The 12,787-nt window shown below is 43.8% G+C and overlaps 1 protein-coding gene across 4 annotated transcripts in view; it reads right to left on the reverse strand.

The window, feature by feature from the left end:
• The window catches only part of BBS12 (Bardet-Biedl syndrome 12), a 76,978-nt gene that overhangs the window by 10,419 nt on the left and 53,772 nt on the right, over positions 1-12,787 (reverse strand). The window contains exon 4 of one of the 4 annotated variants that reach the window (XR_014813086.1): positions 3,284-3,342. The exons of the other annotated variants lie outside the window; for them this stretch is intronic. The gene's annotated coding sequence lies outside the window, so the exon portion shown is untranslated. The remainder of the gene's footprint in view (positions 1-3,283; positions 3,343-12,787) is intronic. 4 annotated transcript variants of the gene reach the window in all.

Below are 12,787 nucleotides of genomic sequence, written 5' to 3' on the forward strand. Positions count from 1 at the left end.
CATCTGCCCCCATGTAGGAGGCTGTCCTTATCTTGCTTGGGCTCACATGCCAGACCACTGCTACCATCCCCACCCCATGCAAATGCCTTTCTCATTCCTCTTGTGTTCCACCTTGTGCTGGGCCACTAGCACCCACTTTCCAGTGTGGATGCTTCCTCTTGCTCAATTCTATCTACTAGCCTTAGGATTAAATTATTTAAGCAAGGCAGATGGAAGGAAGTAGGCAATTAGAAAAAAAAAAAAAGATCTTTCTATATATGTATGCATATGAACACCTATATTTATATGCATATATTCTAAAACTCCCATCACCCTACTCAATGCCCTTCTATTGTTTTATCATTTCCCCCCCATATTACCAAAGAAAAACATACAAGTAATACAATACTGATAAGTGTAGGGAAGGAAAAAACTTTTTCTTATACCTTCTCAGGTTCTGTATCTGGGAGCCTACAATTAAACTGACAAGAGACAGATTAACAGGAGAAAAACCATGTGTTTCTTTATAGCTGTTAATATTTTCACATGCACAAGGGCTTCATAGAAAAGAAGTAAAAACCCAAAGAAGCAGCTAAACCTGTGGACCTATGCATGGATTTTAACAAAGGATAATGAACAGGGGAGAAGTCAGCAAAGGGAAAAGGAGGTTGGAGTTCCTATGGGTAGTAAATTGTGGAAAGATGACTAGGAAATATATGGGAGATAAGACTTGATTAGTAAGGTTTGTTACACAGAGAAGAGCCATAGTTCTCCTCTTCCTGGACAGAGGGACACATTTACAAACGGAAATTCATGTCTTGCTTTTAGGCAGAAAGAGGGAGGCAGAGAGTGGGTCCTATGTCAGCTTCTTCTCAACTGCCTTCAGCTCAAAATAATCCTTATGCCAAAGTGGGTGGTATGTTCCGATCTCCTTCACAAGCAAAAAGAAGAAAATAAAAAGTACTTATAACTGGCCAGCTGCTTGGGCATGTGACCTGTTCAGTCATGCAGAGCCCTACACTCACAAGGATCTTGTACTTGGTTCTATGCTCTACTGTCACCATCTTGAAATTCTTAGTAATTGTTGAACAAGAGTAGGGGAGGAAAAAGAAATTTCCCTCTACCCTTTTGAGGCATTGGCTGAGACCTCCTATAATAAAAAACAGATTAACAAGAGAAAAAAAAAACAAACAGAAGTTTATTAACATGTGTACCTCATGTATACATGGAAGATAACCAGAGAAAATGAGTAACTCTCCAGATGGCCAAGACACAACCTTAAATACCATCTTCAGTTAAAGACAAAAGAAAGATATCGGGAATATACTAGTTAGGGGAGGTTACTGGGAAAAGCATAGTAAACAAGGGTAAAGTTTGTTACACAGATTGAAGTCTGTGCCTTCTCTATTAGTAAGACTCTCTTGTTATTTAGTCATCCTGACATTCCTGGTACTGAGAGACACAAACAGAGATTTCCCTTATAAATGTAAATGCCCCTTACAAAAGGGTAGCTTCTCTATTTTAGAGCTTCTCCTGTTTCTGCTAAGTTCTTAAAATAACTACCTTAAGCATAATAATCCTTATGCCAAAGAGGCATATTTGGGGGTGGGTGGAGGGCATATTTTGCTACCCTTCACAAGAGTCCCTGCATTTTCATTTTGCTTCTGTAATTCCTAAGAAAGTATGCGTATGTTTATATTTTTACATATTTTTAAATGAAATCACAATGTACATAATGTGTTACCTGCTTTTTTTAGCTGAAGTTTTTTTTATAAGTCACTGTGGTATATGTTCAGCATCATTTTTGATGGCTGCATTATATTCAATTACATGGATGTATCATTAACTTATTTAACTAATTACTTATTATTGAACATACAGATTATTTCTATCTTTCACATTACATTGGGTTAATAGATAGGCTTGTGTTTAAACACTTCTTGCATCACATACTAGTTTTATCACCTTAAAAGTCATCTATCTGAATCTCAATTTCCTCATCTATAAAATGGGGAAAATAATAGAACCTCAGAGTGAAACTGAGTCCCTCTAAAATTAAGGTCCCCTGCCAAGTTTATAATTCATCTCTCTATCTGAAACTTTACCCCCTTACTTATCACACTCTTATTCCCCTCTGGATTGAGGAGTATCAAAGACAAGAGGGGACTGAAACCAAGTAGGACCCTGCAGGGCCCTCAGGGTACAAAAGCTCCTCCATGTGCCCCATTTTTGTTTATTTTTATTTATTTATTTATTTATTTATTTTTTGGTCTTTTGCCATTTCTTGGGCCACTCCTGTGGCATATGGAGGTTCCCAGGCTAGGGGTCTAATCGGAGCTGTAGCCGCTGGCCTATGCCACAGCCACAGCAATGTGAGATCCAAGCCATGTCTGCAACCTACACCACAGCTCACGGCAACACCAGGTCCTTAACCCACTGAGCAAGGCCAGGGTTCGAACCTGCAACCTCATGGTTCCTAGTCGGATTCGTTAACCACTGAGCCACGACAGGAACTCCATTTTTGTTTAAAGGAAAAGGCTGGGTGTTCCCTGATGGCCTAGCAGGTTAAAGATCTGGCATTGTCACTACTGTGGAGTGGGTTTGATCCCTGGCCCAGGAACTTCTGCATGTCACAGTATGCCAAAAAATATAAAAAATAAATTTAAAAAAGAGAGAAAAGAAAGAGGTTTCAGTCTCCTAGGCCTTCCCTGAGTTTCAAAGAGAAGACTCAAGCAGTTACTAATTAGGGAAGTAAGGGAATTAATTCAGAAACAAAGGGAAAGTGGTCAAGAAAACAATAGTTAGTAATAAAACAGAGTCCCAGTTCCTCATCAGGAGATATACATAATAATTTGATGTTGTTCTGTAGAACAGAGTAGGGGAGGAAAAAGAAATTTTGAGTTGTTCTGTAGAAACTGAGATCTCTGTCCAGGTGGAGGATGGTGACTACTTGCTGAACACAAGCAGGTTGACCCTAGACCAACCAGAACCAGAAAGTTCATGATTAAGATTCCTACATCACCCTGTTATCTCACCACCAACCAATTAGAATAAAGTTCATGAGATATAACCCTCATCAAATGTTGCCTTTAAAAACCCCTCGCCTAAAAGCTATCAGGAAATTTCAGTCTTTTGAGTGTGTGCTACCTGTTCCCCTTGCTTGGCACCTTACAAATAAACACTGTACTTTCCTTCACCACAATGTGGTGTTAGTAAATGGCTTTGTTGCATGGCAGGCAGGTGGACCCAAATCCCAATAATACTAGATATATTTTATTAAAGGATTAAATGAGATGCCACATACCAAACAGTTAGTGCTTCAGATTTCAAAGTCAAATTTGTGGTTATCATAGCGGAAACTGTCTGGGGGAGAGATAAATTAGGAGGATGGGATTAACACATACACACTACTGTATATAAAATAGATAATTAACAAAGACCTATTTTACAGCACACAGAAATCTACTCAATAGTTCGTAATAACCTATACGTGAAAAAAATAGATATATGTATATGTAGAACATTATAAGTCAACTATACTCCAATACAATGAAAACAGAAGCAAATAAAACCAAAGTACTTAGCACCTGTGTATAGTGTTTTCTTAATAATTTTTCCAGTTATAAAAGGGGACTCCATCTCACATGGTTAAATGAGGATTAAATGAGACACTATATGTAAAGTGCATCTAATAAATTCTCAGTAAATGTCATTATGATTTATCAACTATAAACCAATTCAGAGATGATGACTGATTATAAATTATCAACTAAAAGACCCAAAAGTGAAAAAAACAAACTCTCAATAGTTATTTATAAATGGACAAAAATACTTTTTAAAAAAGTTTGCAAATGTTTTTTTGACCCAAATATCTGAAACCAAGAGGAATTATGTGGCCAAGCCTTAGTTTACTCTGGTAAGTTGCTGGAACTCATTGGATAGCTGTACATTTTATTGAAATTACTAGGCCTGTTTTCAACCAGGCCATTGTTGAAGAGGGGAAAATTTTCCTCCTATACTTCTGGGTTCTTTTGGTTGGTCTAACTGAGACAAGACAGATTAAGAGGAGAGAAGCAAATTTAATTTTGTATGTACAGAGGTCTCACATGGATAGGGAACCTAAAGAAATGACCCAAAACAGGCAGCTTTTATAGTTTTTAGACCAAGAAACAATACCTTTATGAAGTGACAAGACAAAGAAGTTTGGGCTTGGGCTAGTAAAACTGTAGAGTCACAAGTGTTGCTTACACAGCCCTCCCTCTCTCTGATGATAATAACATCTCCTGACCTCCTGGCACAGGAAGGGCACCTTTCACATGGGGGATTTATTTCCTGCTTTCAGAGAGACGAAGGAGAGTCAGAGTGTCCTTCCTGTATTGGCTGTTTCTTAAGTAACTTTAATTCAAAATAATCAATATGCCACTTTGGCATACTTGGGGCCAGCTGACCCGGACTCCACACCACTAATTCTAATTTTTAAACCAGAACAATATTCCCTCTTCATCTGTGTTTCCTAAAATGAAGAAAACTAATATTTCCCCCTTTACGAGTTCCATATTACTCTTTTTAGTTAGCTCTTAGACATAATGTTGAACTAAAATCTTATGTCTTAAATTCTTCTCTAAGAGCAGACATTGGGGATGTTTGTTGGCATATCTGGACCAAGGCCAAATATTCATTGCTGCCTACTTAAATATCTTAAACAGATTCAAAGGGGCTTCTCTTCCTCTTCTCTTCCATTTTAGCCTCTTCTGCAGGGTCCAGATCCTGCAAGTCTGGACATGCCTTCGAGCCCCAGGAGAGGCAAAGAGATCAAATGATCTCGGGATTCCCCTACTGAGCCTGAAACTGAAACCTCTAAAAACTCATCTTGATTTCTTCCCACATTTCTTTCCATTTGCCTTTCTGGCACGCTTCCTCCTCTTTAGCAAAATTCTTGTCCTTCCTGTGCCTCCAAGACTGGCCCCCCACTTTTCAGTGCCTCTGGTCTTGTGATTCCCTTACGGCAGTGGTGAGGTTGTGCCCTCTCATCTGAAACCCTCCTTGTTTCAAAAGCCTTATTATTTAGTGGGAGGCATCCGTTGCCTTAGGGAGGATAAGCATTATTAAGGCAGGAATGAAAAAAACAAAGAAAAAAATTATTGTTCAGCTTTAGTTCAAGAATAGACTTTTGAAACCCAGAGCTGAGACAATAGTTATGAAAGAAAAAAAAGAAAAAGTCAGAGCTTTTTGAGGGAGAGAGGTTTTTTGAGTTCCAAAAGCTTACTTTTAAATAGCAACAGAAAAATCCCCCAGTGAAGTTTAACAGAAAAAGTACCTTGTAAAGAAAGTAGATGAAGAACCTACCAGGCCAGAGACGAGAGCAGCGTTGCTGCGGCAGAGGGAAGGAAGGCGCCTCAGAGCAAGGGGCTGGCGTGTGGGTCAGGGAAGGAGTTCATCCTGCTTTCTCAGGGTTGAAACCCGGAGGTAGCTGAAGAGATCTCCTGAAAAGTTTTCAAAATGCCAAGACAAGGGGGTCTCGTGTCCAGGATGTCACCGAGTCTCCTAAGACCCACACAGATCCTGGGACAGCCTCACCCCCCCTTGCTCATCTCAGAAGGTGCAGAGCTCAGGCAGTGCTCCCCAGCCCTGGGAGGGAGGAGAGGGTATGAATGAGAGAAAGGAAGAGAGGAGGGCTATAGGGCTCTCAGGGCTGGGATGCCGAGGGCTACAGCATCAGCTACACCTGGGGATCAGATGCTTTCTCAGAGCTCAGTTGATGGTGGCCACCTGAAGACCCCAGGGGCTGGCACACCTGTACGCCACCCATATCAGCAAGTGCTGATAAGTGGAGACCACTGGATGACAGTGGTAGAAGACAAGTACCCAGGACACGGGCCCAGTGCCTGGATACCTGGGAAGCTCCCTCCAGGAGACACTGTTGGTTTGACCAGGATGCCACCCTCAGCTGTTGTGACTGTCGGCAGATGGTAGCTTGTGGATCTACCCTTTTCCAGAGACTTGTCCTCACCAGGGAACTGCCCACAGCTACCCGGGAATTTAACTCACCTCACCCCAACCAGGGAACCCATGATTAACTGACAAAAACCTATGCTCCTTGCCTCAGGGTTTAACAGAGCAAGTGGGCTTGTTGGCTGCTGGGTAACGGAAAGACCAACTACCGAAGCAATGGTCTTCGGCAGACAGAAGAGGCTTTATTGCAGGGCTGCCAAGCAAGGAGACAGGGGCAAAGCTCAGATCTGTCCCCCCCATCGGGTGTTCAGTCTAGCTTTTATGAGTTAGAGGAGGAGGGCTGTCACGTGGAAGCACTGGCAGGGCAGCTTTCCACTGGAGGGCCTTGGAACTTGGCCATTTATAAGGCATGGTAAAGGGGCTTCAGCACTGGATCTTCTTGGACCCTTGGCTTCTGAAGGGGTTCTGGCTTCAGGTTCCGTTCATGTCTAGACCTTTGGTTCTGTGGTGAGGAACTTTGGTTGCAGGTGTTATTTTAGTTAAAATTTCCTCTTCTGGACATGCTTTGGCCACATGACCTGTTACTGCTGTTTCTAAAAACAACTCAGTATTTTTTTTTTTTAGAAACCGGATAAGGCCAGTTTGGATTGGTTCTGCAGTTACAAGGAACATCGACTTTGTGGTGCCATTCAGACACCAGGGCTCCCCAGCAAGCTGAGGCTAGATTTCAGCAGCAATCTCACTGTATTTAGCTTTTTTCCTGCAGTATCCTTTCCCCCTCATTGTCTTTTTACAGCTTTTTTTCTGAAAGCATCTCTTCAATCAATCACTTGCCAAAGATTACCTGCCTCAGGCTCTGCTTCTAGGGAATCAAAGACATTCCCCCAAACACAGGTGCCACTTTGGGAGAATTGAGAGGTTGGGGAAAATTCTTGAATGACTGACCAAGTTTAAACTTGACATTTGAAACTCACTGAAATAACCGAATTGACTGGGGCCAATTAGATTATGTTTTGATAGATCAGATGACAGACGTAGGGGAGGAAAATCTTTTCCTCCACCCTCTAAGGTTTAGCGGCAGGTACTTGTGAAATTAAACTGACAACAGACAGATTAAGAGGAGAATATGCATACACATTTGTTAATTTTTAATTTTATGTGCATGGGGGCATCACAGAAAGAGGCAAATCTGAGCTGGACCCTGTGGGGTCCCCTCCAGAATATAACCCTTTCTGTGTTCCCAGTTTTTTGTTTGTAGGTAAAAGGCTTTCAGCCTCCTAGACCTCCCCTGAGTTCCAAAGAGTTGATTTAAACAGTTACTAATTAGGGAAGGGAAGGAACGCAGAAACAAAGGAAAGGCAATCGAAAAAACAGTAGCTGCAGTGATGGGGCAGGGTCCTGTGTCCTTCTCAAGATATACCTTTAACCATCTGTTACATACCTCTGACCTCTTCTGCAGGAACTAAGGCCTCCACCCAGGTGAAGAAGGATAACGTTGGAACACAAGCACAGGGACCAAGCACAGGGACCACAGACTGGTTGGAACCAGAGGCTGACAACTGAGATTCCTGGAACACCACCTTCTTACCTCACCACCAGCCAATCAGAGGAAGGCCACACACCCTACGGACCTCCCACCTGTTAAAAACTCTTCTCAGAAAACCATCAGGGAGTGGGTACTTTTTGAGCATAAGATGACTGTTCTCCTTGCTTGGCCTGTCAGAACCCTCTCGTTCTTAAGTCCAGATCAGCAGATACTTCTTCACAGCATCCATTTATTGGCACTGTTTCTAGTGCCAAAGTACAAACACCAGAAGAGCTGGGCAAAAGCAATACGAAACAAAACCGAGCGTATTCCTTGCCAAATGAGGAAGAGCTATGTCACTCAAGAAATACTCTCAGCAGGTCTCTCTGAGCAGGAATTTAGTTTTTTTGGTTTTGTTTTGTCTTTTTAGGGCTGCACCTGGGACATATGGAAGTTCCCAGGCCAGAGGTTGAATCAGAGCTACAGCTGCCTGCCTACACCACAGCCACAGTAACTTGGGATCCCAAGCTGTGTCTGTGACCTACACCACTGCTCACAGCAAGGCCGGATCCTTAACCCACTGAGGGAGGCCCGAGATTGAACCTGCATCCTCATGGAGCCTAGTCAGACTCATTTCTGTTGATCCACAGTGGGAACTCCTCTGAGCAGGAATTTAGGATAAGAACTGGATACAGGGCATGATAGAGGAGAGTCACCAAATGAAGCCAGATTCTGGGTGCACATCTCTAGCTGGCTGACAAGGCAAGAGTGTAACTCTTCTTTCCAGCTGGTCATCACATTGGATGGGAAGCGGGGTCCAGTGTCTGGAGCCCTCACAACTCTCCGAGAGGCCCAGGTCCAGAGCACCTTTCTAGCGTGCTCAGGTTGCATGGTGGCCAGACTAGTTTGGCAAAATGTTTTCTATAACAGCAGTTAGTAGTGCTCATGCTTGCCTTCTTCACCAGACTGGGAGCTTATTCAGATGGGCCCCAACTCCTCACACCCCTTCGTGTCCCCCTACAAAGCTCAGCACAGTGGTCTGTTCACAGGAAGCTGCTGAATCGCTCATTAGCTGTTTAGTCTGTGCGTGACACAGATTCAGCAGTGGCTGCCACATGGCCCCAGAAATTTGCTATGAATTGGGGCCTCTGTTCTCTGGGGTCAGAGGAAGGCTCACATGGCTTTTCCCATTAGCTTGTAAACCCTGCAGAAATGATCAGTGTTACACTGCTCAAAACACAGAGTCTAGCCAAGGAGTAAGTTCCATTGCAGTGGAAAAGGGTAGCAACCAGACCTGGGAGGCACAGAGAAGGCAAGGCCCCAGTACAGCAGGGCCAGGGCAGAAACAGACATGCCCGCCACCCCCACCCCTGGCCCTCATTTGACATCATTGGCTCTTGATCCTTAAGAGGGTTGCAGTCATTAGCTGTCACTGCCTATTGTGACAGACAGGAATTTTAGGAATTCTGGCAATGGCAGCAGTGGGTAATTGACCTATTATGCAGTCTCTCCAGATACTGATGAACTGACGTGGGATATGAACTGGCCAGCAAGCTATGGGACAGTTTTTTCAGATCATTAATACCATTCTAGCCCTTTGGGTTGGAAATCTTTCTAAAATGTATGAAACACTTTCTGCCTTTTTAAAAGAAAGTAGGGCAAACATATCTAGCCTTTTTATTATTTTTTTTCAATTCTTAAAATTATTTTGTCTTCTGTTTATTTAGGGCTGCACCCACAGCATATGCAGGTTCCCAGGCTAGGGGTCAAATAGGAACTCCACTGCTGGCCTACACCACAGCCACAGCAATTCCAGATCCAAGCTGTGTCTGCGACCTACACCACAGCTCAAGGCAACACTGGATCCTTAACCCATTGAACAAGGCCAGGGATCAAACCCATGTCCTCATGGATACTAGTCGGGTTTATTAACCACTGAGCCACAACAGGAGCTTCTAACCTTTTTATCTTTTTATTTTTACTTTTTTGCTTTTTAGGGCTGAACCCACAGCATATGGAGATTCCCAGGCTAGGGGTCAAATCGGAGCTACAGCTGCCAGCCTACACCATAGCCACAGCAACTCAGGATCCGAGTCGTGTCTACCACCTACATCACAGCTTACGACAATGCCGGATCCTTAACCCACTGAGCGAGGACAGGGATCGAACCCACAATCTCATGGTTCCTAGTTGGATTTGTTTCCACTGTGCCACAATGGGAAATCCCTCCCAGCCTTTTTAAATTGAAGACCACCTTTATTATCTGGGCAGATCGAACACTAGACTGGCCTGAAGTTTGCTATCATTTACACGGTGTGGCTTCTGTTTGCTTGTATGTTCACTTTCTTTTTAAGCTTTCCTTTCAGGCTCCTCTCTGCTAGTCTGTCAACCACAATTCTGTCCTGTTGTCAGACTGCCCACTTGTAACAAATCTCTCTCTGCTTGGTTTTAAATCTTCCAAGAATCTGGGCATGGGATGATGGTTAAAAACTAGAAGAGGGATTGCCAACACTTGGTGTGAGAATGACTCTTCTCCATCATGCATCCAGTCAATCACAACCCACCAATCACCAAACCCCTGGATGAGGTCTTAGGATATTTCACAAAAAATGCTCCAAGTAGCTCCTTCCAATCGACAGAATCAGCCTGGGAGCTGAAACCTATCTGCCATGGGATGGTGGTAGCAGTCAGGTCCTGCAAGAAATAAATGGCACCTCGAACTAGGTGATTTGAAGAGAGTTTAATACTCTATTTACAGAGGTTAAGTAGCGTTTAAGTAAGCTGTACCTGGCCACACCCTGTGTTGCTAACCCTGAGTTATAACAGTGGGAGCCATTATAACCTCTAGGTTCGAGGAACAAACAGGGGGAGCAGCTACCAGGGTCTCGATCTAACTGCTGGGTGGGAGGCTGCAGCTAACTTATAAAGACCCTGCTGGGAGGGAGGCGTGAGAATAAACCTGGACCTCACTTACCTCCTATAGCCCAGTGTCCTTCCAGTGCTTCTTATTGGCTAGCTACAACTGGAACCTGCAAGGTAAGGTAGATCCCCTTGATGCAGTTCCTAGAGATGCCCCTCTTGGGGCACAGGGCAGGATGCAGATGGGTGGGGAAGGGATGTAGGAGGCACCAGAGGATCTGTGGCCCAGAGGGGAAATGAACTTTCTGGGGCATTGAAGAACTGCAGGCACAGCTATTATGTGAGGATACCTGGGCATTGACTACACACTGATGTGTCCTGCTGATGCTGAGAATGGTTCAAGGACCAGGAGAACCTGTATTTGTAAACCTTCCATTAAATAGAATGACAAGTGGTGTCAGTGTAGAGTGGGGATTTAACGCCTAGCATGAGAACAGGATTTTAGCTAGAATTCCTTTTCCAGGTAGAAAAACCTTACTCCCAACAGACGGTGTCAGTTTTATCTTCTTGTCCCTATCCCAACTCTGTCCCCAAGGACCCTGGGTAGAGGAAATATGCTCTATCTGTTCCTGCTCTGTGGCCTCCTAATGTCCTATGGGACTGCGTATCCTCAGCTAATTAAATGGGAATTTAACTTTTTATCACGTGTCTATGTGGGTAGGTTTCCTACCGTCAGACTGGAGCCCAGGAGAAACATTTCTCCATCTTGGACCTAGAGGAGACCAAGACTGATTCGGTTTTTCAAAAGAATCAGAGTTTTCTTTTACTTGAAACCTGTGAACTTAATTAAAAAATATAACAGTACTGATTTAGGCTGTTGAGACCATGTTTGCTTCTTTCTTGTTTGGTTGTATTCTGGATAGTGGAGGTGGCTGGTTCACTAGGTTCCAGATAGATGAGGTGCTACAAGGCCTTCCTTCCCAGAGCTGCTCATGTGTGATCCTTCCTTTTCTACTGGCTCTGTCCCCTGGGCCTACAGCAGACCTGGGGCTCCCATGTCATAAAACACTTTTTTCAATCCTACTTCTCTTCTTTCCGTCACCCCCCAAAGATGAAGGAAAGACTTGTCTACACCTGCGACCCACTTTGTGACCCATTGCTCTCTCCACTCCTTAAACCATTATTATTAGTTTAAATATTTCCTCCCATGCTTTGCTGAAAAGTGGACACTGGTGATTGCTGTCTAATTAGATTGTTTTAGGCCTTCCTTCTCTGTTGTGAGATGACACTGTCATTACATCATCTTGCAATGTTCTTATCTTTGGATTCTTCTCTCTCATCCTTTTCCTCTTTTCCTGGTGGCTGCTTCTCCGCTTCCATCATTACTGCCTTTTCCTTTTCCTGCTCACCAAACATGGAGGTACTTCCCAAGTTCCTTTCCCCTGCTCCTCCACCAGGATATCCCACTCTCTCTTTCATTTTTAGAACCCTCTCCATACTTTTTCCTCAACAAACATCCACTCCCTTTGCTTAAATTACCACGTTTCGTTTGTTTGTTTGTTTGTTTTTGCTTTTTAGGGCTGCACCCGGCCTGTGGAGGTTCCCAGGCTAAGGGTCGAATAGGAGCTGCAGCTGCTGGCCAACATCACAGCCACCGCAATGCCAGATCTGAGCCACATCTGCGACCTACACCACAGCTCACAGCAACGCCAGATCCTTAACCCACTGAGCGAGGCCAGGGACTGAACCCGAGTCCTCACGGCTACTAGTTGCGTTCGTTACTGCTGAGGCACGACGGGAAGAACTCCCATTACCACGGCTTTGAGTGTGACTCCTAAATTATAAACTTAGTCTCTGAGTGCAGAGCTGACTCATTCCCACTTACCTGGTAGCTATATGTATCTACATGATCAGCCAGCCCAGACTAAACTTAGCAAACTCATTATGCTCTCTTGCAAATGATTACTTCCTGATAATTTACCTGTCAGCACACTAGCTCCATCCATTGGATTTCTCTTTGTTCAGTAGCTTTCTAGAGGCTTTTTTCTCTGCCAGCCCTGTTTCTTCAAGAACTGTTCCATCCTGGCTATGTGGCCACGGTCTCATAGGTCTACCTTCTCTGGCTTCAGATGACTGGCTCGAGGGCGAGCCACACACAGAGTGTGCCTGTGGAGAGTGGCAGTGCACTGTGGTTAAGAGCTTTACTCTGGAGTAAATGGCAGGATTTCAATCACTGGGTTACTAGACTCCACTCTCCTCGAGCTAGGTGGCATGGGTTTCTTGAATGATACAGCCAGGTTAATAAGAGGACCTATTTCATTGGATGGTTAAACATGAGCATCAAGTGAGATAAAACATGTAAATTGCTTAGCACAGTGCCTGGTACACAGGAAGCACTTTAAAATGTTATAGGTATTTCCTGGGAGGTTTGGATTTGAGAAGAAAAAGCAATGCCTATCTGTCATTTCCTCT

The sequence above is a fragment of the Sus scrofa genome, chromosome 8, assembly GCF_054392235.1.
Source record: "Sus scrofa isolate SSC_HxYL_T2T_F1_AM1 chromosome 8, Sscrofa_HxYL_maternal_Yorkshire_Landrace_v2.0, whole genome shotgun sequence".
Classification (NCBI taxonomy): Eukaryota; Metazoa; Chordata; class Mammalia; order Artiodactyla; family Suidae; genus Sus; species Sus scrofa.